We start from the raw sequence: 22,143 nt of genomic DNA, 5'->3' as shown, positions 1-22,143 counted from the left end.
GCCAGGGAGTGGCCAGTCTGGGGTTGCTTCTGGACGGGGCGTGTATGGGCCCTGCGGCCTTATCTGTCAGACTCCCATGATTCAATTATCTGTACAGGAGGGGAGGGCACTGGAGGGAACTTGAAACGTGGTGAGACCAGATGAACCAGGGTACCTGTAACATCTGAGCCGTAGTGTCGCTGTGGGGCGGGGTTTTGCCTCAGTATGATTGATCTTCGTCCTTTTTCTTTTTTTAAAATTTATTTGAGAAGTAGAATTACAGACAGAGGGAGAGACAAAGAGGAAAGTCTCCCATCTGCTGGTTCACTCCCCAGATGGCCGCAACGGCTGGAATTGAGCCTATCTAGAGCCAGGAGCCCGGAGCTTCTTCTGGGTCTCCCATGTGGGTGCAGGGGCCCAAGCACTTGGGCCATCTTCCCCTGCTTTCCCAGGCCACAGCAGAGAGCTGGATCGGAAGAGGAGCAGCCGGGACTCAAACCGGCGCCCACATAGGGTGTTGGTACCACAGGCGGAAGCTTAGCCCACTACGCCACAGTGCTGGCCCTGAGGTTTCATCCTCTATAGCTCACCTGTCATCCTGGACGACTGTTTCTCCCTCGTGTGTGCAGTCTGCTGGGACCCTATGGCTCTCCACCTCCAAAATCTATCCAGAACCTGAACACCTCTCCAGACCTGTCCTGCTGCTCTTATGGCCGGAGGCACTGCGGTCTCTGCCAGTCCTCCTGGCCTCCCAGCGTCCAGCCCTGCCCACTACAGCCTGTTCCCACGCAGCAGCCACTCTGCTGGGGGTTGTTGCTAACCTCACCACGTATCACTCCTCTGCAGGGACTCCCAGTTTCACACTGAATGAGAGCCGTCTCCTTACGGTAGACTCCAAGCCCCCCGACATTCCTGCCTTTGCATGCTGGCTCGTTCCAGCTGGACTGGCCTCCTGTGCTGTCCATCAGTGCAGCAGACGGCCCGTGCCCCAGGACCAGGCTCTGTGGCTTTGCCTCAGGTGTTCCCGTGTGTTCTGGTGGATGCTCATAGCCTTGGGCCTTGGTTCAGGTCTCCTTTCCAGCGAGCTTCCCAGTAACCTCACTGCATCCCTCTGATACCACTCAGTGTGTCACCTGTGCTACCCTGCACACACACAGACGTGGTCACTCCCACTTCACCTGTGTGCAGTCCTGGTGAGTGTTCTGTACCCTGTGTGTCACCTGTGCTACCCTGCACACACACAGACATGGTCACTCCCACTTCATCTGTGTGCAGTCCTGGTGAGTGTTCTGTACTCCGTGTGTCACCTGTGCTACCCTGTATACACACACACGTGGTCACTCCCACTTCCTCCTGTGTGCAGTCCTGGTGTGTATTTGTGTTCTGTACCCTGTGTGTCACCTGTGCTGCCCTGCACACACACAGACATGGTCACTCCCACTTCCTCCTGTGTGCAGTCCTGGTGTGTGTTCTGTACTCCGTGTGTCACCTGTGATACCCTGTATACACACAGACATGGTCACACCCACTTCACCTGTGTGCAGTCCTGGTATGTATTTGTGTTCTGTACTCCGTGTGTCACCTGTGCTACCCTGCACACGCACAGACAAGGTCACTCCCACTTCCTCCTGTGTGCAGTCCTGGTGAGTGTTCTGTACCCTGTGTGTCACCTGTGCTACCCTGTATACACACAGACATGGTCACTCCCACTTCCTCCTGTGTGCAGTCCTGGTGTGTGTTCTGTACCCTGTGTGTCACCTGTGCTACCCTGCACACACGCAGACATGGTCACTCCCACTTCCTCCTGTGTGCAGTCCTGGTGAGTGTTCTGTACCCTGTGTGTCACCTGTGCTACCCTGCACACACACAGACATGGTCACTCCCACTTCACCTGTGTGCAGTCCTGGTGAGTGTTCTGTACCCTGTGTGTCACCTGTGCTACCCTGCACACACACAGACATGGTCACTCCCACTTCACCTGTGTGCAGTCCTGGTGAGTGTTCTGTACCCTGTGTGTCACCTGTGCTACCCTGTATACACACAGACATGGTCACTCCCACTTCACCTGTGTGCAGTCCCGGTGAGTGTTCTGTACCCTGTGTGTCACCTGTGCTACCCTGTATACACACAGACATGGTCACTCCCACTTCACCTGTGTGCAGTCCTGGTGAGTGTTCTGTACCCTGTGTGTCACCTGTGCTGCCCTGCACACACACAGACATGGTCACACCCACTTCCTCCTGTGTGCAGTCCTGGTGAGTGTTCTGTACCCTGTGTGTCACCTGTGATACCCTGCACACACACAGACGTGGTCACTCCCACTTCCTCCTGTGTGCAGTCCTGGTGTGTGTTCTGTACCCTGTGTGTCACCTGTGCTGCCCTGCACACACACAGACATGGTCACACCCACTTCACCTGTGTGCAGTCCTGGTGAGTGTTCTGTACCCTGTGTGTCACCTGTGCTACCCTGTATACACACAGACGTGGTCACTCCCACTTCACCTGTGTGCAGTCCCGGTGAGTGTTCTGTACCCTGTGTGTCACCTGTGATACCCTGTATACACACAGACATGGTCACTCCCACTTCACCTGTGTGCAGTCCTGGTGTGTGTTCTGTACTCCGTGTGTCACCTGTGATACCCTGTATACACACAGACATGGTCACACCCACTTCACCTGTGTGCAGTCCTGGTATGTATTTGTGTTCTGTACTCCGTGTGTCACCTGTGCTACCCTGCACACGCACAGACAAGGTCACTCCCACTTCCTCCTGTGTGCAGTCCTGGTGAGTGTTCTGTACCCTGTGTGTCACCTGTGCTACCCTGTATACACACAGACATGGTCACTCCCACTTCCTCCTGTGTGCAGTCCTGGTGTGTGTTCTGTACCCTGTGTGTCACCTGTGCTACCCTGCACACACGCAGACATGGTCACTCCCACTTCCTCCTGTGTGCAGTCCTGGTGAGTGTTCTGTACCCTGTGTGTCACCTGTGCTACCCTGCACACACACAGACATGGTCACTCCCACTTCACCTGTGTGCAGTCCTGGTGAGTGTTCTGTACCCTGTGTGTCACCTGTGCTACCCTGCACACACACAGACATGGTCACTCCCACTTCACCTGTGTGCAGTCCTGGTGAGTGTTCTGTACCCTGTGTGTCACCTGTGCTACCCTGTATACACACAGACATGGTCACTCCCACTTCACCTGTGTGCAGTCCCGGTGAGTGTTCTGTACCCTGTGTGTCACCTGTGCTACCCTGTATACACACAGACATGGTCACTCCCACTTCACCTGTGTGCAGTCCTGGTGAGTGTTCTGTACCCTGTGTGTCACCTGTGCTGCCCTGCACACACACAGACATGGTCACACCCACTTCCTCCTGTGTGCAGTCCTGGTGAGTGTTCTGTACCCTGTGTGTCACCTGTGATACCCTGCACACACACAGACGTGGTCACTCCCACTTCCTCCTGTGTGTAGTCCTGGTGTGTGTTCTGTACCCTGTGTGTCACCTGTGCTGCCCTGCACACACACAGACATGGTCACACCCACTTCACCTGTGTGCAGTCCTGGTGAGTGTTCTGTACCCTGTGTGTCACCTGTGCTACCCTGTATACACACAGACGTGGTCACTCCCACTTCACCTGTGTGCAGTCCCGGTGAGTGTTCTGTACCCTGTGTGTCACCTGTGATACCCTGTATACACACAGACATGGTCACTCCCACTTCACCTGTGTGCAGTCCTGGTGTGTGTTTGTGTTCTGTACCCCATATGTACCTGTGCTACCCTGCACACACACAGACATGGTCACTCTCACTTCCACCTGGCATGGAGCTCTCGTAGCCGTTTTCTGTCATGCTCGCTGACGTTTCCTCTGTGCCTAGAGTGGTGCCTGGTTTGCTTGATGACCTCTGAGTCCTTCCTGAGTGAGTGAAGGACATCCGAGTCAGAAGGTCATCCAGGTGACGGGGTGAGAGGCCGGCACTGTGGCATAGCAGGTGAAGCTGCTGCCTGCGAACGCTGGCATCACATCTGGGCGCCAGTTTGTGTCCCTGCTGCTGTGTTTCCTATCTGGCTCCCTGCGAATGCACCTGGATAAGCCACATGAGATGTCCCAAGTGTCTCGGCCCCTGCCGCTCATGTGGGAGACAGGGAGGAAGCTCTTCTTCGGACTGGCTCAGCCCTGGCTGTTGCGGCCATCTCGGGAATGAATCAGCTGATGGAGAGATCTCTCCCCCTGTCTCTCCCTCTCCCTGTGTAACTGACTTTCAAGTAAATAAATCTTTAAAAAGACAGTGTTCAGGATCTGTAATAACGAAAGTCGAGTGGATGTGAAACTTTGGTTTCGTTTGCATTTTACCCTGAGAGGTAGCGGAGGTAGGGTGAGGTTGTGAAAATAAAAATCCAGAAAGGGTTTAGAGCCTACGGAAGGAAGAAAGAAGCCACCCAAGGGGGAAGCAGCTCCGGCCAATGGCAGTGTGTTCGCTTGTGTCTTCCCGTGAGTGACTCGAGCTGTGGCCTTATGCATGTCCTTAAGGATGCAAATGAGACTCAGAGGTTTTGTTAAAGTACGAGGTGAACACGTGCCGTGACAAACGTGTCACAGCCTGTGCAGCAGCTGGTGTTTGGGAGGAGCCGCGGGGACGGGTGCTCAGTGCCGCAAGGATACCTGGGAAGTTTGCTCCCTCTCTAGGTCGGGGAGCAGCAGCGCAGAATCCTAAGCGTCTCTTGCGGCGTTAGCTCGCTTGTTGCTCTTGGTTCCTTTGGGTTTCCGCCCCCTGCTTTGCCTCCTCCCTTCAGCCCCCTTTCTCTGAGTTTCATGAACCTCACTCGCAGCACCCAACCTGCTGGGCAGAACCTTTTATTCCTGGCCAGGAACGGTCAGCCCTGTGGCCGCAAGGCGGGTGAGGACGCCGCGGGCAGCCGGGCAGGGTGCAGTGTGCGTGTGGAACTCGTTGGCACCGCCCGACGATCCCCGACTGCTGCGGACCCACTTGTCTTCCTCGCCACGTGGACTCCGCGAGCTGGGCGCGTTGCATGGCCTCGTTTGTCAGATGAGAGACCCACATCCTGGCTCTTGCACTTCATGGACAGTGGTGGTAATTTTGGGCCAAGAACTATGCTAATTGCTGGACCTGTGTTTTCTTTTCTTTTTTTGAAGACTGACTTTTTGCAAGGAAGAGTTAAAGGGAGATATATGTATACATATACATATATATATAGAGAGAGAGAGAGAAAGAGAGAGAGATAGATATGGAGAGAGAGAGAGATCTTCATCAGCTGGTTTACTCCTCAAATGGCCTCAACAGCCAAGAGTGGACCAGGCCAAAGCCAGGAGCTTCCTCTGGGTCTCCCACGTGGGTGCAGGGGCCCAAGCACTTGGGCCATCTTCCACTGCTTTCCCAGGCCATCCGCAGGCGCTGGAACAGAAGCGGAGCAGCTGGGACTCAAGACGGCACCCGTGTGGGATGCCGGCGTCGCAGGTGGCGTCTTGCCCTGATGTACCACAGGCCCTGCCCCGTGACCGTCCTTAGTCCTCATATCACTTCCTACATACTGAAAGTTGCAGGCCAGGGTGCAACTCCAGGTGGCTCCGAGTGTGGATGTTTTTCACGGGGGTCGTTGACAGGACCCCGCTGGTGCCCGAGCCTTCGATGACTCAGCGTTCGGGCGAGGGGCGTGTCCCCAGCTCTCGGGGTGTAGCTGGAAGGAGGGGGGCGTCCACGGTCCCCGCCGTCCCACGCCCCCCCCTGGAGAGGTGCTGCCGGCAGTCTTGGGAAGGAGCCCGGTTCTCTCCCGTGCGCTGAGACTCCGCGCCGTTCCCTCCCGGCTTTCTGAGCGAGCCCTGCTCTCCTCTTCTGCCTGAGCAAAACGTGGCTGCAGATGCCGCCTCCTCTCGCCTCCTGCGATGCCTCTGCAAGGGTCAGCAGAGGCCAGCATGCTTAATAAGCCAGAAACGCACCGGCGGCCGCGTGCCAGCCGCGCAGCTCTCCCGAGTCAGTGCGGCTGGTGAGGCAGCCCTGAGCTGTCACTGGAGGTGCACAGCCGTGGGGCCCGGGTGGGAGCTGGCTGGCTGGCTGGCTGTGGGACGGGCAGAAGTGCTACTCCTCGTCCCTGTTCCCCCTGGGTGCTTCCGGAGCCCCAGCTGGTGCTCGCCGAAGCTCGTCCCGCCTGCCCAGGCCGTCTGCGGAGCCCGTCGGGGAAGCCACGTTCCCAGCACGTCCACGTGCAGCCTCGGAGGGAAGCCGAAGCCGCAGTTTTTTTGCTGCGGGGATCGTCGGTCCGTGCCAGCGAGCCTCTGCATGCACACTGCGCCCTGCCCGGCTGCCCACGGCGTCCTCACCCGCCTTGCAGGCCGCGAGGCTGACCGTTCCTGGCCAGGAATGAAAGGTCTGCCCAGCAGGATGGGTGATCCGGTTCTGTGTCTGTCTTCGAGGGGCTCCTTTTGGCTGTCTGCTGGCTTGGCGGAAGGAGGCGCCCCGCGGCCAGCCCTGGGGGTTCTCGGTCTGATGCCACCACGCAGGCCCTGGCATCCAGTCTGCCCGGACCATCTCACTACTCTGACAGGGGTCATTTCCAGGCGGGCAGGTGCAGCCCAGCTCCGTTGCCTTGCCAAGAAGGTTGCTTTTGAAGCAGAGCAGTGGGCAGGCTTGCGGTCTCTCCGCCTCTGTCAGTGTAGACGCTTTGTACACGATAGCTTGTACTTGGCAAAGAACCTCCTGCTCTCTGTGTCTCAGCGTGGGTTTAAACTCCAGAAGGGCACCACGTCGAGATCGGCTGATAATCTCTCATCCCAGTCCGAGCCACTGGTGTCGGCAGATCTAACGACGACTTCGAGGCCCGCGCTGCAGGCGGCCCCAGCAGTGCGGGGTAACCCCGAGAGGGAGAGAGGCAGCACCCCGACTCTGAGGAGCCCAACGTCCTGCCGCCTCGGCCGACAGCGGGGAAACCAGGAGTGCACAGGAGGAGCAGCCGCGGCCCCTCAGCCGGCGCCCGACCCGGGCTCCTCCCTACCGAGAGCCGCCACGGGGCGGCCTGGCCATGGCCCCTACAGTCTAGGGACCCTGAAGGGCACCCACACTTTGACGGGGACGAGATGCTGTCCAGCTGCGACGTGGGCGTCCTTGGGTGTCGCCGCGCTGCAGCACAGGGGCCGGGCTTCTCCCTCTGCGATCTGGGCGGCACCCGTGGCACTTCCCTTGGCAAGACGCGCGTCCCGGCCTGCACCTGTTGTCCGGTGCACGCCTGGATGTTCATGCTCCGCGGGCAGCACCGGCTCGTCACCCCGCAGGGGCCAGAGGAAGACGGAGAGGCAGGATCTGAGTTCACGGGGCCGCAGCTGGAGGAGTTGCGTGAGCAGCCACGGACACCGCTGGGGAAGAGGACGCGAGGGGAAGACTCCGACGAAGAGGAGGAAGTGCCAGAGGAAGGCGAGAATACGGGCCCCGGCAGGCAGGGTGGTGACAAGGGGATGCCCTCGGGTGGGAGGAGGCGCTGTAGAGGAGGAGGCCTTCTAGATAGCGGATCCGGAAAACACTGAGGCTTTCGGCTCTGCAGGGTGAGAGACCTGTGGTGATTCAGCCGGGAAACAGCTGCTGGATGTGGACTTGGTGAGGAGGGGCAGGCTCTGCAGGGTGAGCTACCTGTGGTGATTCAGCTGGTGGCTCAGGCCACTCACGAGAAAGCAGCAGCAGCGGTCAGTGGTCAGTGCTCGCTGAAAGCTCGTCGGGTACTTGGTTCTCCGGGATCGCTGAGACAGGAAGCAGTACCTCGGAAAAGGAGAGCCAGGCTGGGAGGGTGAAGGCCTTTATGACAGTGAGGATGCTGCGTTCCTCGATCGTGCCGCCTGGTTGAGAGGAAGCGACCCAAACAGGTGAAGAAAGCCGGAAAGACAGACGAGCAGCCAGACGGTTGATCACCGGGCGCGCAGCTGAGAGAGGCAGGGCCCCGCCCCTCGGTGTCCCGGGGTCCTTTAGATGCACTCATGTCAGAAGTGGGGTCAGGAGGTTCACTGGACGGTGTGTCCCGGGAGAAACTGAGGAAGGACAGACAGAGACTTAAAGGGTCCATAGAAGCTGGAAAGCCAGCCGAGATTCCAGAACTGGAAGTCAGACTCCAGGGGCAGACGACAGAGCTAACCAGCTCACGTCGCCTCCCTCTGGTGCCGTGAAAGGAGGAGGCAGGTTCACAGTGAAAGCTGGCACTGTAGGGAGGTCACCCCCGAGTGCCCAGGGCTCCCTCCACCTCTCATGAGCAAGGGGAGCCTGAAATAGAAGAAGAAGAGAAAGGAAAAGAAAAAACTGGAGGATAACAGTAGGCTCCAGCAGGAGGACCGAGCCAGAAACAGCGCAGGAAACAAACCCTCTGCAAGGACTCACACGTTCTGACATCCTGTCTCTCTCAGCCGTGTGGGGCGGAATCCAGAGGTCAGGGAAACGGCTGTGTCTGTCGGGAGCCCCCTGCTCACCTGATGAACGTGAGACCAGGGGAGCAAACTGTCCAGACACACTCCCACCGGTACATTCTCCCAGGTACCCAGACTGCTGTGTGCGGGTCCCACCTGAAGGCAAAGTGCAGGTGGCAGAACCCATGTTCATGACAAGCCTGGCTGCGCACTGCTTCGGAAGCCCAGAGAGGGCCTGTGGGCCCTGAGGCCCAGGGCACTGGGGATGGGTTCACGCGGAGGAGTCAGAGAAGCCCAGTGATCATAATACCTGTCACTGCCCTTTACCCCTGCTCTTGGTTTTCTAAGTTCATCTGCTCATGTGATTCTCCTGACCTTGGTGTTTATGTTTAAAAGTGTTGTGCATGGCCGGCGCCGCGGCTCACTAGGCTAATCCTCCGCCTGCGACACCGGGACACCAGGTTCTAGTCCCGGTTGGGGTGCCGGATTCTGTCCCGGTTGCCCCTCTTCCAGGCCAGCTCTCTGCTGTGGCCAGGGAGTGCAGTGAAGGATGGCCCAAGTACTTGGGCCCTGCCCGTGGGAGACCAGGAGAAGCACCTGGCTCCTGGCTTCGGATCAGCGTGGTGCGCCAGCCGCGGCAGCCATTGGAGGGTGAACCAACGGCAAAGGAAGACCTTTCTCTCTGTCTCTCTCTCTCACTGTCCACTCTGCCTGTCCAAAAAAAAAAAAAAAAAGTGTTTGTGTATACATGTAGAAAGGGAAGTGTATACTGTGAGAATTAGTAGTGAAAAACTTGATCCTACTAAAATGAAAAAAAAAAAAGCCAATGACTTGAAAAGGAGTTATAAAACATTTGGGCAACGTGAGCTCTCTAGCTGAGGGTCTAGTCTCCCGTGGGTATCATGCCTCAGTATGTGATTTTAATTTCTGTGTCTGTGGAGTGTGTGCCGCCCTTGGCAGAGGTCCTGTGGCGTCTACAGGCAGACAGCTGGCTTCCCGATGCCGAGAGAGATGCGGTGGGGGTCCGATGAGGGTGGTGGTTAGCGACTGCAGGGGGCCTGTGCCTGCTTTGCGAGCTTTGTAGGAGTACAGGTCAGTTTTATTTTGGGTGCCGCTGATCACGGACCTGGCTCCAGGAAGGGAGGGTTGGAAGTGCCCGTCGGGGGAGTGCGTGTGGTTCGGCGTATTCTGCAGAGGTGGGAACGGTTCACAAGCAGGGCCTTCCCCGTGGGTGTGTGTCCGGGCCTGCTGGGCCCAGAGGGAAAGGAGAATGCTTTGTGTGTGTCTGATGAGCTCTGGTCGCACACATGTCACACCGGACATGATTTCGCTCCAAATGTGGAGTTCTGTCCGTTGCCGATGACAGGATTTCAGGTTTAAACTGACGTTCAGCATTGTAATTGGTCACTGCCGTTCAGTAAGTGTAGTCACGGTTACCCTGTGCGTTTTCTCTTGCTCCAGTGCTGGGAGGGTGGTAGCTGATGGGAAAGAGGTCACGAGGCCGCGTGTGTCGGGTCTCAGACTTTCAGCCTCACAGGTCTGTCAGGATCCCGTTCCTGTGCAGCGGTACTGGCGGATGACGTGGCTGTCTGGTCTCCGCCAGCCTTCTCCCGCTGTGCATAGTGTGGACTGTTGTGTTAGTGGCTAGTGCTTGCTCCGGGCTCGAAGTGTTGGCGAGCTGCTTACCCTGGAACCTTAGAGACGGCTCTGTCTCCCGAAAGCCGAAGTTGATGTGACTGAAGACGCACTTTAATTTTAACCCATGTGGCACTGTGGTTTTGAAAAGATGGTTTCTTTGAGAGGCAGTCACACACACAGACACAGACACACACACACACACAGCGAGCTCCTGTCTGCTGGTCACTCCCCAGATGCCTACCACAGCCAGGGTTGGGTCCGGGCTGGAGCCGGGAGCAAGGAGCCAGAAACACAGTCCAGGTCTCCCACACGGGGTGCAGGGGCACAGTTGAGCCATCCCTACTGCCTCCCGTGGTCTACACTGACAGCAGTCGGGAGCTGGGGCACAGACTCCAACCCAGGTGCTGTGATGTGGCACAGACTTCTCACCGCTGGTTCTCCTCTGTGGCACAGACCTCGCGTCTGATCTCGATTTCTTCTGTTCTGTGTAAGGAGCCCCGAGGCGGCCTAGCAAAGCCGGTGCCGTCAGCGGTCTGTGTCTGGGCTCCTCATTTGCGAAGGAAGTAACCGTGGTGGACAGATACTTGGAAACGTAAAATGGGGTCTGTACCGAGCGCAGGCAGGTTTTTTCTCGTCATCGGCTGTACCTGCGGCGCCACAGCTGTTAGGAAGCACTTGCATCGCGTTAGGTGTTGTAAGTCACCTGGAGATTGTGTGTCGTGATCCTCTGGATTCTACGTCATCTAGAGAGAACGGGTGTGGTTACATACCAGTGAGCTGCCACCTCGCAACAGGGGCTGCAGCATCAGCAGATGGTGGTCTTGGGCAGTGCTTGGACCACACAGACGTATGGTCACCGAGAGGCGGCTGTGTCCAGGAAGGTGACTGAGTATTGAGCACGTGAGGGTGGACCTAAGCCGTGGGAACGGGGTTTGCTTTGCAGACTGTTGGCGTCTGTTGTCACTCCGTTAGGCCCATGTCTTGAGTCCTTGTGTGCTCTGTAAGTGCGCTGTCCACCCACACAGTGCTGCTTGGTAACTTGGGGTATGGAGGACTGAACAGGAGGGTGAGTAGGGCTCGGGGCAGCACACACCAGGGAGTCCCGGCTGGGCCAGGGGTAGGCAGCCAGACATGGTGGGCGCCTTTCTTCTTGGTCTTGTTGGTTTGCCTCTGCACCCTGGGGACTGACTTGGGCTGGACAGCGAGCCTGGCTGTGGTTTCCTGAGCCCGGGTGGGGGCAGGATGGTCTGCTGGGGTGGGTGGGCGCTGCAGACCGCTGACATGAAACTGGACAGCTGACGTTGAGAGGAGCACTTCTGGAACCTGTGGAGGGTCACCGCGGGGCACTTGGTGGGCAGGGGAAGCGCTGAAGCTCAGGGCCGTTTGGCTGCCAGCTCCACTCAGGAACGAGCCTGCCTGGCCGGGGAAAGCGTGGAGCCGGGGAAAGCAGGTGCTGCGGCTCCAAGTGCACACCTCGGGGCGCAGCCCGGGGCACCAGCACTCAGCCTCTGGCTGTCCTGCCCACCCACCGCTCCCTCCGTGGCCGCGCACTCCCACTGCCCGGGGAACTCGCCCACCCGCCGGGGGCCCTGGCCTCCGTGGGCTCGCTTCCTGCGACCGGAGACTAAAACGGATGATGTTTCGTGAGACATCACTGTGACAGGAATAGAAGGAAAGAGTGAAGGGGGCTTCGGGGGGGACTGCTTGCTTGGCCCCAAGGACATCACAGGGAAGGAGCCTGGGCTCCGGAGGCGGTGGGCGGGGGACAGCGAGCCCGCTCTGCTCCTGCCCGCCGGGCGGCCTCGCTCAGTGCCTGGTCCCTGAATCCTCATGCTCCACCCGTGCTCCCCTCTGCGCGGTCGAGGTGTCCAGTGAGTGCCCCCAGCACCGTCCGTGCCTGTGCAGGGTGTCGGCCCCCCGTTCTGATGCCCACCAGAGGAGGACGGGCCGTGGTCCAACTCGGCACTTCCCGGTGTGCGATTACCGAGACCGATCGTCCCAAGTGGGTTTCTCCCACTGGCCCGTGTTCAAGTGTGAGAATACGTGTGCCCAGCCTGGCTTCCTCGGGTGGGGTTCAGGGTGCTTTGAGCAAGGCAGGGCTCGGGCAGGTTTCTCCGTCTGGGGTGGGGGAGGCCTGCTGGTGTGGGTGAGGTGGTCGGCGGCTTCAGACGCGGCTACTCGTGCCCTCCCCTGGAGAATCAGGGATGAGGTCTAGGCTGTAGAACTCCGGTGGGAGACTTCCCTTCCCTTCCACCTGTCTCTCCTCTTTGCTGTAGCACACCCTCCATTTCTCTTCTTTGAGCCGGCAGTGTTGCTGTCCACGTCTGCAGTTTTAAAACCCGCTGGTCCTGTGTGTGTGCGTGCACGCTGCCTCTGGCTAGCAGGCAGCAGCTGTGGGAAGTACCCACACCTCGCGGGAGGCACTCAGGGAGTGCAGTGAAGGGGGGACAAGATCTCGTGTCCTGGGAGCGGGTGCTCGCCTGGCAGCCGGCGGCAGTGACGTGTGTCCCAGCATTCTGGTCCCTCCCCGGCTCCAGGTTGGCTGAGTGTGAGGGGTGTGCACCCTGCCCAGGCCCCCCGCCTTCCTCCTGCTCGGCCGCTCCGTAACAGCCTGTTTGCCACGTCTGCAAGTCTGCCAGCAGCGGGTTTCCTGGCTGTGCTGGACGTGGACCATCTTCCTGCTGCAGTGGACTTCGCTCTGGAGTCTGCTCCGAGCAGGGAGCACACGAGTCGGGTGACGTTCAGAGTCCGAGTGTGTTTGTTTTCTGAGGCTACGCTGGGCTTGGTTCCGTGTTCCTTGTCACTTTGTATTTCTGGCCCCTTTGAAATCTCGCGCAGAGCTGCGGCGCCCCGGCCTCCTGAGGCGGGCGGCCAGCGGCTGGGTGTTTGAGTCGGGGGTCTGGGTGCGAGGACATCCTTAGTTGGAAACCGGGTGTGCTGTGGTCCTGCGCTCTGCAGGCCGGAGCAGCCAGGGCCGAGCCCACGTAGACGACCCGATCGAAGAGTCGCTTTCTCGGCTCACCAGGCAGCTGCGGGTGGAAGAGACAGCAGCCTGGGTTTCCTGACACAGAGGGTTAGGGGTTCACGGTGGTCCGCAGCTTGTCTGGGAAGGACACGCCTCAGAAAGTGCTGGCAGAGCACCCCGACAACCAGACATCGCTCCCCGGAGTTTCAGCCGCACCAGCTGGGTTGGTCGGTGCCGTAGAAGTCAGCGTGCTCATAAAACACACGTGGAAGCCGTTCTCTCTGAGAGCGAGCGGTGTACCTGCCACTGTGCCTGTGGAGCACATACAACATACGTGACATGCCACATACATAACACGCTGCACACAGCACACCATATATGTAACACAACACACCCGATATAAATAAATACATACGTAATGTGGCACACACATAACACACCACACAGTTAACATAGCATATATACAACACACCACATATATAACATATCACGTGGTTAATATACTGCATACATAACACACCACATATAACACACCACATGCATAACACACCACATGCATAACATACCATGCACGCAACACCACACACAACACACTGCAATGTAACGTGTCACATATATAGCACATCACACATAAGATACCACACGTATAACATACCATGCATAACACACCACACAGTTAACATACCATATACATAACACATCACATGGTTAATATAACAAATACATAACACACCACATATAACACACCACACGGTTAACACACAGCACAATAACATACCCTGTATGTGACACACCACACATGTAGCATACCGCACACATCATACTCATAACACACGGCACACGTAGCACACTGTGCACATAACATCCTGCACACGTAACACACCACTCATAGTAGGTGTTACGAGTCCTTGGAGGTGGCTTTCCGCACCGCCCCCTAGCACAGAGCGACACTGGTTTCCTGAGCATGGCTGCAGGACTGGGAGCGCCCTGGTGGGGACCTGGGGCCCTGGTGACTGGGCTGTGACCGCCAGGGGCTGGCTGGGTGTGAGCCTTGAGCCCTGGTGGGGACCTGGGGCCCTGGTGACTGGGCTGCGACCGCCGGGGGCTGGCTGGGTGTGAGCCTTGAGCCCTGGTGGGGACCTGGGGCCCTGGTGACTGGGCTGCGACCGCCGGGGGCTGGCTGGGTGTGAGCCCTGAGCAGCGCTGTTGGGGGTTGGGAGGGTGCCCGTCTGCTTGTTGCTGTGGCCGCCCTGGAAGCGCGTGGAGGGTGACGTTCTCAGATCGGGTGGGGGTGCGCACAGGCAGGCAGGCCTGGCCGCTGTGTCCGCCTGCTCCGTGCGCCCAGGCCTAAGGTGGCGGGAGTCCCTGAGTGTTGTTCCCAGGGTGAGTCTGAAGCTTAAACAGACCAGGACGTGCTGATGCCGCGGCACACGGGGCCTCCCCGGGAGGGCCAGCCGCACCCAGGTTTGGGTATTCTTCCGTCTGCCCCTGCTGGTCAGATGCACTTGATCTGAAGTCTGCAGGGTGACAGTGTGGCCAAATGTGTTGTGCACGACACGGCTCACGTGGTGGTGCTCAGAAGTGTGTGGGGACCTGGGACAGAACTAAGAAACGGGAGAAGTTGTGATGAGATATTAAGTGCTTTTATTCTGAGTGTATGTGACCGTTAGGATCAGATCAGCAGCTGCCCCTTTCAGTAGGTGAGCAAGGAGATTCTGTTTCGGTGAACAGGTGCCCAGCTAACAGTTCGGGCATTACACACAGAGGGGTGTCTGTAACGAGCGTGAGGTCATTCTCTCGTCACGAAGGCCCACGGCCCTCTTGACGGTCTTCCGCCTGATAATCTAAGGCACCACCTCGACTCATCGTGGGTCAGTCGGACAGCGGGGTGGGTCATTCGGACAGTGTGTGGGTGGATTGGACAGTGTGTGGGTGAGTTGGACAGTGTGTGGGTGGGTTGGACAGTGTGTGGGTGGGTTGGGTGGCATGTGGGTGGGTTAGACTGTGTGGGTGGGTTGGGCAGCGTGTGGGTGAATTGGGTGGCATGTGGGTGGGTTGGACAACAGGGTGGATGGGTTGGAGGGTGGGTGGGTGGGTGAGTTGGACAGTGTGTGGGTGAGTTGGACAGTGTGTGGGTGAGTTGGACAGTGGAGTGGGTGGGTTAGACAATGTGTGGGTGGGTTGGACAACAGGGTGGATGGGTTGGAGGGTGGGTGGGTGGGTGAGTTGGACAGTGTGTGGGTGGTGAGTTGGACAGTGTGTGGGTGAGTTGGACAGTGGAGTGGGTGGGTTAGACAATGTGTGGGTGGGTTGGACAACAGGGTGGATGGGTTGGAGGGTGGGTGGGTGGGTGAGTTGGACAGTGTGTGGGTGGTGAGTTGGACAGTGTGTGGGTGAGTTGGACAGTGGAGTGGGTGGGTTAGACAATGTGTGGGTGGGTTGGACAGCAGGGTGGGTGGGTAGGACGGCGTGTGGGTGGGTTGGACGGCGTGTGGGTGGGTTGGACGGCGTGTGGGTGGGTTGGGCAGTGTGTAGGTGGGTTGGGCAGCATGTGGGTGGGTTGGACAGCAGGCTGGGTGGGTTGGAGGGCGTGTGGGTGGTTAGATCGGTGAGTGGGTTAGACTGGTAGGTGGGTTGATCAGACAGCATGGTGGGTAGCTTCAGCTGTTTTAGTGGGAGTCCTCAGTGAAATCTGAGTTAGCTGTGTGGTTTTGTTTGCTTCTGAGTGTGTCAGCGACCTGGCTCACTTTCAGCGTTAAGATGATTGATCTGTGATGTTTCGGCCTTCAGTTGACTTAAAAATTGTTTTTTGAAGTTGTATTTAAAAGTTTCAGCTGACGCAAGTGTAGCTCTCTGTGGGTACCTGTGATCAGTTTATGTGATGTGCACTGATCGGGTCAGGACGGTGAGCGGTGGCAGTTCACGTTTTACTCCTTGGCAGTCGTGACCCGGGGCGCATGTGTCTCGCTGCTGCTTTTGTATGCGAGAGGACGGGTCCTGCTTGCTGTTGGGGTCGGCGTCGGGCTGGCGGTGGCAGATCTGGTTGCCAAGCTGTGTTGGTTTTGTCAGGGGCCAGAAGCGGTGGCAGGTGTTCAGTTTGGAGCTCCTGCTGAGAAGAGGCCGGATAAGCAGAGGGTCAGCGCTGGCAGGAGCGAGCCAAGCCAGATACCGTAGTGGAGTTCATTTGCTTAAAACTCGCACGCCTGGCCGGTGGTCCCAGTGGTCACCTCCCTGGCTAGGAAGGCCTTTTAGGGTGCTTTCTGGTCAGCCAGAGGAACTGATGGGGAGAACGGGGACTCAGAGAATCCCCGGTGCTTGGAGCTGTGCCACTGTGTGGGTCCACAGGTGGCTCGGCCTGCAGGAAGGGGTGCCAGTGAGTGTGGGGAGGTGGTGTCCCCTTGGGCAGCGGGCAGACCGAGGGCTAAGTTGCAGGCTCCCAGCTGGGTGCAGGGAGTGGCTGAGGTCAGTATTGCTGGGACCTTGTCCTTAAGGACTTGATGATGTGTTAGGGGATTAGCCGGCCGCACCACAGTGCTGGCCCCTGATGTCCTGCTTTTGATTGTTGTAGGTGTGTACCCAGCAGGGGGCTTGCCGGAAGGGCTACTGTGTTTTAAACCTTAATTTTTGTTGAATCGTGTTGTCACAGTGTTAAATGTGCCAACAGAATTGGTCAGGGAGCTGGCTCTCGGGACCAGGGTGGTGAAGAACAGGGGACAGGCCCCATGTTGCCCGGCGGGGCAACTGGAGACTGTAGTGACGTTAGGTACAAACAGAAAGAAGAGAGGGAGATGCCTGGTTTCATCCCTTTGCACTGACGAGATACGGCACAGTATCCATAGAACGTACGGCTATCAGTGTTAGAAGGAGAAGGCACAGCAGGTTAAGCCGCTGTCTCCATGTGGGCACCAGTGTGAGTCCCGGCTGCTCCACTTCTGATCCAGCTCCCTGCCAATGCACCTAGGAAAGCAGCGGAAGATGCCCAAGTGCTTGGGTCCTTGCACCCACTGGGGTGGAGCTCCTGGCTCCTGGCTTTGGCCTGGCCCAGCCCTGGTTGTTGCGGCCATTTGGGGAGTGAACCAGCAGATGGAAGGTTCTCTCTCTCTCTCCCTCTCTCTCCCTTTCTCTCCTTCTCTCTCTCTCCCTCTCTCTCTCCCTCTCTCACTGTTAACTCTGACTTTCAAATACATAAATAAATCTGTAAAAAGCCAAAGGCAGCTGGCTTACATGTGCCCTGTGAGGCGGATAGACATATTTAAATTAGATTTTATTTTTGAAGGCGATGCTGTGTCCTTCTGTGAGGGTGAGAGCCACGGATGCATTGCAGAGCATGTGGAACACGGGGAAGTCACTTAGGGCTCCTGCTCGCAGAGCAGCGTCGCTCTCCCACTTCGTGCTCGTGTGTTTCTGTTAATGCGAATTTGCTCAAGGTCGTATGTGTGTGCACGATTACATACAATGTACGGCTTCAAGAAGACTAGGAGTAGGAGTCTGTGTTGGGAAGCAGGCTTATGTGTTAGAAATGGACCAAATGCTGGTATTTATCTATCCACTCACTCCCTGGGAGGGCGGGTATACGTATTTTGTAATTAGGCCCACGCTGTTTCTGTTATTGTAAAGATGATGTCTCACGTAGTCTTCCACAGACTTGATCAGGGATGTGCTGGGTGCAGCCGTTATCTGCCGCGTGGGGTGCCCGTATCCCTTCCCAGAGCGCTGCTTTGCTTAGCACCCAGCGTCCTGCCAGTGCACGCCTGGGGAGGCGGCAGGAGATGGCTCCTCTGGTTGGGTCTGTGCCACCGTGCGGGAGACCCGTGGGGAATTCTGACCCCTGGTTGTCGGCTTTTGGGGAAGTAACCAGCAGGTGGGAGATCTTGTTGTCTCTGCCACTGTTTCTCTCTGCCTTTGAAATAAAAAATGAAAATCAAACATGATTACTAGCTGCTATAGTGAATACTTAGAAGGAATCTCAATTTTAAAATTAGATTATGACAGTACTAACTATTACTAGCATTGAGTCCTTAGATTTAGATTGTGTTACTTTGGTTTTATTATTTTTTTCTGTTTTAAAAATTCCCATAACTAGTAGTAACATCATATATTGTTTGCAAGTCTTTGGGGACATTTTTATAGGATAAATTTCCAAAAGTCAAATTTCTGTGACAAAGAAATGAAAATTTTGATACATTTTGAGTGGGAAGGAAGTTACCCAAATACTGAATTCTGTTTTTCAGGTATATATGATTTTAGTGTAGGTTTGAAAATTGAAGTCTTTGTTAGTTCTTTAAACAAAAAACTTGTAATACTGGAATTAGAGGAGAAATTATATTAAGAATATAGATATTATGTACATAAGTTCTAGAGATAACAGGGGAACTTCAACAAGTTCACGGAAAACACGTATTTTCATGCAGAAGAAAACTGCCTGGATTTCCAAATACTGTTACACAGCCTTCTAGTTCCATTTTTCCATGGACTTCCTGAGGTCTCCCTGTGGGAGGCGTGGCCTCTGACTCTGCGTCATGGAATTCTGACCTTGAAAGTGAAAGGTACGTCTGTCATCTTCCTGACCGTGTGTGGCTGGTACTGGGTCAGCTGGACAGAGACGGGCGCTGAGGTCACAACACGGGCGGTGCACGGAGCACGGGGCTGGGGGCTGGGTCTTGGGAGCTGCAGAGCACAGAACACTTGTGGCGAGGGGCAGGTGGAGAGGGATCTGGCGAGGGGCAGGGGCGGATAGAGAGAAAAGCCTAGAGCTGGGAAAGTGCAGGATTGATTCTGGTGTGAGAGGACAGAGTCGGCATCTGGGAGAAGATGGGGAGAGCGTTCTGGTGGCAGCCTGAAGGCTTTGTGTGGTGCAGAGACCCCGGTGAGGGGAAGGGGGTGCCCGGGGCTTTGAGCAGTGGGCTCACCTGATCCAGGGGCCCCAGGAAGGCGAGTGGGCTGCAGGTGCAGGAGCTGGAAGGGACTGGGGGAGCGCCATTGCGTTGGGTCAGTGAGGAAGTTGAGGAGTGACAGCAGAGTAGAAGAGCCGGCTGCCCTGTTCCAGCTCACATGTTCGGGGCGTGCTGACTCCTGTCAGAGCAGCGGCCTCACGCTCCCTGCCCGTGTGCCCGTGTGCCCGTGTGCAGCATCTCCCAGGGAGAGGGGACTGGCAGTGGGGTTTCGTGCCTGCAGCATAGAGAAGGGGAGGATTCGGAGCTGGCCCGAGTCCTCGGAGCCGGGTGACTGCTGGATGAATGCTGATTTTAGCAGATGGAGGTTGGCTTTGAGGAGGAATCGGGGAAATCTGGCTCTGGGCAGGTGTGTGCAGCCTCCCTTCATGTTAAGGGGTAGTCAGGGTCTGCAGACTTCATGGCGGATAGTCCTGTGGGGATGTGATTTTCTGCTCCAGTGCCATTGGTGCAGAAACACCCACACGCGCTCATCCCTGCGTGTTGTCGGGCATGGTGGGAGGCCAGGGTCCGCTGGGGGAGCTGTGCGTCTGCAGCCGCTCCCGCCGGCTTGGGACTGCTTTGTTCTGGTTCCTCATGGGCTTCTGGTCTTCGGCCCTTTCGCTCATCATTCACCCTCGGAACAAACGCAGAGACAGGCAGGCGTGCCATGCCAGGACTCAGATTTAACCAGAGCCTCCTCTCGATGTCTGTGTCTGTCCCAGCCAGTCTTCTGTCGCTGCAACAGTGCGTCGGAGGCTGTGTGCTTATCCAGGGCTTATCATGGCTCACGGTCGTGCAGCAGGGCGCCTTGGCTGGAGGTGTCACACGCGTGACGGGGTACACGGGGAAGAGAGGGGGCCAAGAGGACAGTCCAGCCCTGTGGTCCCTGACCAGTTCTGCAAGGCCCAGCTGACTCCTTGACCCTGTTGACCTCATCACCTCTCCTAGCCCACCCCCGCCCGATGCAGCTGCCTGGGGGCCCTGCCTGCTGGTGCAGGAACCTCCGGGGGAGGAGCCACGTCCAGGCCGCATCCACACGCACACACCTGTGTCATCGCGTGCTCCACAGGTGCTCTCGGACCCCCTGTCGGGGGAGGAGCCACGTCCAGGCCGCATCCACACGCACACACCTGTGTCATCGCGTGCACCACAAGTGCTCTCGGACCCCCTGGCGTGGTTTAAATGAGTTGAGCGGATTGTGAAGTGTTTTCCTGTAAAGACATTGGTGTGGAATGGGCAGTTGCATGGTTAGGATGCTCTTTGGGTTCCTGTTCACAGCAGTGTAAAATCTTAGCGAGGAATACTCCTGCAGAGCTTTGAGTTCCCTACAGGCATTTCACTTCTGTGAGTTGTGTTTTTAAGATTATTTGAAAGGCAGAATAACAGAGAGGGAGAGCAGGAGAGAGACTGCTATGAGAGAGAGAGAGATTGATGTTTCGATCTACTGGTTCACTTCCCAGATGACCACAGTGACTAGGGCTGGGCCAGGAGCTCCCTTGGGGTCTCCCATGTGGGTGGTAGGGCCCCGTGTGCGTGGGCCATCATTAGCAGGGAGCTGGCTCGGCGGCGTGAACCAGCACCCTGATAGGTGGTGGTGGAGTGGCAGCTTAACCTGTGGCATCACAACACCAGCCTCTGTGCTTTATTTTTTAAAGCTGTTGTTTTAGTGTATTTTCAAAAAGATTGAATTCTTTAAATTTTTTTCCCAAGCATTAAACAGAATTGTTTATCTTGAGAGACACAGAAAGGGAGAGATGGACCTGTGGTGGTTCTGGGAGCCAGGAGCTCCTTCCAGGTCTCCATGTGGGCGGCAGGGGCCCAGGTACCTGAGGCTTCCCTGTTGTCGCCCAAGGGTGCGCATTAGCGGGAAGCTGGAACCCGGAACACAGCCAGGTACGGAGTCCAGGCCGTCCGTACAGGACACAGGGGTCCTCACTGGGGTTTTAACGGCTGGGCCAAGTGCCCGCCCTCTCTGCTCCACTCCCACTGTCCATTTTTGAAAAAATTTTTTTAAATCATTAAAAAGTTAAATATTTTGAGAGGCAAAGAAACACAAATGAAGAGTTTATTTTTTAAAAAGATGTATTTTATTTATTTCATAGTTAGACAGATGGAGAGGTGTAGACAGAGGTCTTCCATCCAGTAGTTCACTAGGGTTGGGCCAGGCTGAAGCCAGGAGCCCGGAGCTTCCTCCGGGTCTCCCACGTGGGTGCAGGGGCCCAAGCACTTGCACTGTCCTCAGCCGCATCCCCAGGTGGAGCAGCCGGGACTGGAACAGGCGCCCATGTCAGATGCTGACGTGGCAGGCGGTGGCTTCACCTGCTACACCACAGCTCCAGCCCCGCGACTTCACTCTTTTTTTTTTTTTTTTTGACAGGCAGAGTGGACAGTGAGAGAGAGAGAGACAGAGAGAAAGGTCTTCCTTTGCCGTTGGTTCACCCTCCAATGGCCGCCGCGGCTGGCGCACTGCGGCCGGCGCACCGTGCTGATCCGATGGCAGGAGCCAGGAGCCAGGTGCTTTTCCTGGTCTCCCACGGGGTGCAGGGCCCAAGCACCTGGGCCATCCTCCACTGCACTCCCTGGCCACAGCAGAGGGCTGGCCTGGAAGAGGGGCAACCGGGACAGAATCCGGCGCCCTGACCGGGACTAGAACCCGGTGTGCCGGCGCCGCTTGGTGGAGGATTAGCCTAGTGAGCCGCGGCGCCGGCCCGCGACTTCACTCTTTACAGAGTGCCTGGAGACCCATCACCATCGCTGCTTTCTAAACCACTGTGTGCACAGTGTGAGGGGTTTATCTAAGCAAGACTGTATAAATCTGACTTGGGGAAGAGCTCCATGTGAGAGTATGTGGAAATTCTCTGTCACGAGCTCTGTTTAAATTCAAGACACTGTGTGCACCTTGGACGCTAGCCAGGTAGGGTGTGTTTGTCCGTCTGCTGCAGCACGCTTGCATCAGGCTGAACTTCGCACACTGGGCTGGGGGAGGTGGAGCATTCCCAGTGTAGACGAAAGGTTCCTGTCCCTGAGCTCTGTGCTCAGCAGTCCGTCCTTATCTGCCGGTGTTTATTTGGCTCCTGATGTTTGCAGAGTACCAGCAAGATCGGTTCTCTCTCCTGGAGGACATTTGAAATTGAGAGAAAGCAAGAGGAATAAAATGGATAATCAGCTGGAGACAAGATCACGCATATATGTACGTTTAACTTTTATGACAAAGACAAGACTT

At 56.9% G+C, this 22,143-nt stretch overlaps 1 protein-coding gene across 2 annotated transcripts in view; it reads left to right on the top strand.

Moving 5' to 3' along the window:
- CCNY (cyclin Y) overlaps positions 1 to 22,143 on the top strand; it is a 119,688-nt gene that overhangs the window by 3,307 nt on the left and 94,238 nt on the right. Inside the window, exon 1 of one of the 2 annotated variants that reach the window (XM_017350698.3) lies at positions 21,966 to 22,110. The exons of the other annotated variant lie outside the window; for it this stretch is intronic. The gene's annotated coding sequence lies outside the window, so the exon portion shown is untranslated. Of the gene's footprint in view, positions 1 to 21,965; positions 22,111 to 22,143 lie in introns of those variants that run through there. 2 annotated transcript variants of the gene reach the window in all.

Source organism: Oryctolagus cuniculus, chromosome 13, assembly GCF_051225735.1.
Source record: "Oryctolagus cuniculus isolate XC-2025 breed Fujian yellow rabbit chromosome 13, ASM5122573v1, whole genome shotgun sequence".
Classification (NCBI taxonomy): domain Eukaryota; kingdom Metazoa; phylum Chordata; class Mammalia; order Lagomorpha; family Leporidae; genus Oryctolagus; species Oryctolagus cuniculus.
Note: the sequence above shows the minus strand (reverse complement) of the source record. Positions and strands in the feature narration are given on the sequence as shown.